Source organism: Adiantum capillus-veneris, chromosome 19, assembly GCF_014529385.1.
Source record: "Adiantum capillus-veneris isolate H3 chromosome 19, ASM1452938v2, whole genome shotgun sequence".
Taxonomy (NCBI): Eukaryota; Viridiplantae; Streptophyta; class Polypodiopsida; order Polypodiales; family Pteridaceae; genus Adiantum; species Adiantum capillus-veneris.
The window spans coordinates 125,882,623-125,885,543 of record NC_140949.1 but is presented as its reverse complement, the minus strand read 5'-3'; positions in this window follow the sequence as shown (position 1 = coordinate 125,885,543).

The following is a 2,921-nucleotide window of genomic DNA, read 5'->3' as shown; positions in this document are numbered from 1 at the left end:
AAGCTATGGAGACATTATCTTCTCAGTCGCAAATTTCAATTATTCATTGATCATAAAAGCTTGAAATGGATATTTACACAACCCAATCTCAAGATGAGGCAAAGAAGACGGATTGAACTTCTTCAAGAATACGACTTTGACATAAAGTTTAGACCGGGGAAGGACAATGTAGTTGTGGATGGACTTAGTCACAAAGCTTTCCTTAGTGCTATCTCTATACCTAATAATCCTATGTGGGAAAGAATTAAGGAAGCAGCCTTGAAAGACTCTGATTATTAGCAGTTATCCTTGCAGATTCAACAAGGCATAACACCTGAGACAAAGAATAAATCGATAAAGGATTACTTTGTTCAAGAGGGATGTCTTTATTTTTGACAAAGGCTTTGTGTACCTAAGGACCCAACACTGAATAAAGCAATCCTATTTGAGACTCATGATAGCCCAACTTCAGGGCACCCTGGGTATACAAAGACCTTAAATGTTGTTAGAAGAAGCTACTTTTGTCCAAGAATGAAGGGAGATGTTATTTGCTTTGTGAAGCAATGTCTCTCTTACCAATGGATTAAAGCTAAAAGAATCAAACTACCTGGACAAATTTAACCTCTTGATATACCTCAAATGAAATGGGACTGTATCAGTATGGACTTTGTCAGAGGATTGCCCTCTGTTGGAGACCATGATTGAGTTTGTTGTTGTTGATATGCTTACTAAGGTAGCTCACTTGATGTTTGTAAACACTACCTTCACTGCCATTTATATTAGTCAAATCTTCATAAAGGAAATCTTTAGACTTCATGGTCTACCTAAGAGAATTGTTAGCGACGACAGGGATGCAAAATTTACCTCAAAGTTTTGGACTTCAATTATTCAAGCCATTAGAACACAACTGTGTTTAAGCACAGCATATCATACTCAGAGAGATGGTCATATTGAAAGAGTAAACCAGGTGATTGAGGACATTCTTAGAGCATATTGTTCACATGAACCAAAGAAAAATGGATTCAATATCTTCCATTGGTTGAATATGCCTATAATTCCTCTAGCCATAGAAGCATTGGCATGTCACCATTTAAGGCTCCTTATGGACAAGAATGTTTGGCTCCATTAAATTTCTCACATCCTACTATCAAGGTAGAAGCCTCAAAGAAAATGCTCGAAGACATGAAAGCTGAAACCAAAGCGATTTGTAAGGATATTCAAGTCGCTCAGGACTTACAAGAATATTATGCAGATAAGAAGAGATCAGATCAAATCTTTAGAGAAGGAGACAAGGTATTCCTTAGGGTCAGGCCCAAGAAAAGCAACCTATCCTTGGGAAAGTACCAGAAGCTCAACTCAAGATAATGTGGACCCTATGAGATTGTCAAAGTGATAAGTGATCAAGCTTACAAGCTAAAGCTACCTTCCAACCTCAAAATTCATGATGTCTTCCATGTTATTCTATTAAAACCTTATGTTCATAACCCTAATCAACTTTTGGATTCCGAACAAATAGTTGTTCCAACCCAAGGAGTCCTTGAACTTCAACCTGACTATAGCCTAAAAACACGGGAGAGAAAACTTAGGAACAGAAACATCATTGAACACCTTATCAAATGGAAAGATTTCCCTGAAGAAGACGTACCTGGGAAAATGAAACATTTCTCCTTAAAGATCATCTAGACTTAACTTTGAGATGAGGACATCTCAATTCTTCAAGTTGGGGAGAATGTAAGGTGTCTGCCACCCTTGGAGAGGAGATTCCCATGTAAAGGAATACATATCTGGCCATCCTAGCCATATACAAAAAGTTACTATTTTTTATAGTTTTTCCACCTCTGATGAGCTAATGATAAACATATTGTTGTAAGATTTTAAAAAATAAAATTTTTACCTTTTTGTCATTTTCGTCCAAAAATAGAAAGTTTCGAGGTGCCTAACCCACCTAGACGCGGCCGTCTCGTCAAAATCTACCCCGTCCTAAATTTCCATAAAAATAGCTACCTGGTCCAAAAATTGCTAAATATAGCAAGTGTGTGCATCTGACACCTTAGATTGTCATCCTCAAGATTGTCTTTTAATAGCAACTTTCAAAATTAAATTCTGATAAGCCAAGCTCACTCTAGACAATTAATTTTCATCCTAATGTTAATAAATTAATTCCTAAGTCTAAGGTATGCATATGTATGCATGTGCATGGGCATGCATGTGCATGTGTATGTATGGTGTGCATGTTTATGTATGTCTATGTATGCCCATAAATGACCCATATCCATGGACCCATCTCTTATAGAATAATTGATTATGAGCATGGGGGCACTACATGAGGTGTAATAGCCAAAATGGTGGCTATGTAGGAGCTTGTGACACATCTACTCATTATTTTACCAAGAGGGGGCGAGCTAGGGAGGTATGGGACCGATTTGGGCAACAAGGAACCACTATACTCTTATTTACATATCCTCAATTGGATATCAACCATCAATATACCTACTTTATGGTAAATTCTCTACATTATAACTTAACGAAGGTCTCACTGCTTAATTACATAATCAGTTGTGTTGATTGCATGCACAATTCTTCTCCATTGTAACCTAGATGTTTGCATGTATTAGCTAGTCATATTCAAGAAATGGTCCAACTAAAATGATGGATTGTTCTTGCAAGTATATATAAGTGATTAATCATGTGATTAGTGTATAAGTTATGACGCATAGTATCATAATATTATGGCAAGATCAAGCAAGCATATGTTTTGAGTTGATGTGTAGAGTAACCATATATGTTTTGGAATTAAAATACTTATAACCATTTACGCTACTTCCATTGTATTTTTATACTTTAGCTTACAACTTCTCAAGTTAAGTTAAGTATCTAGTAGTGGGAATAGCACCTAAGAGAACTCGCTATGGTGGATCACACGATCACGAAGCCGGAACCAG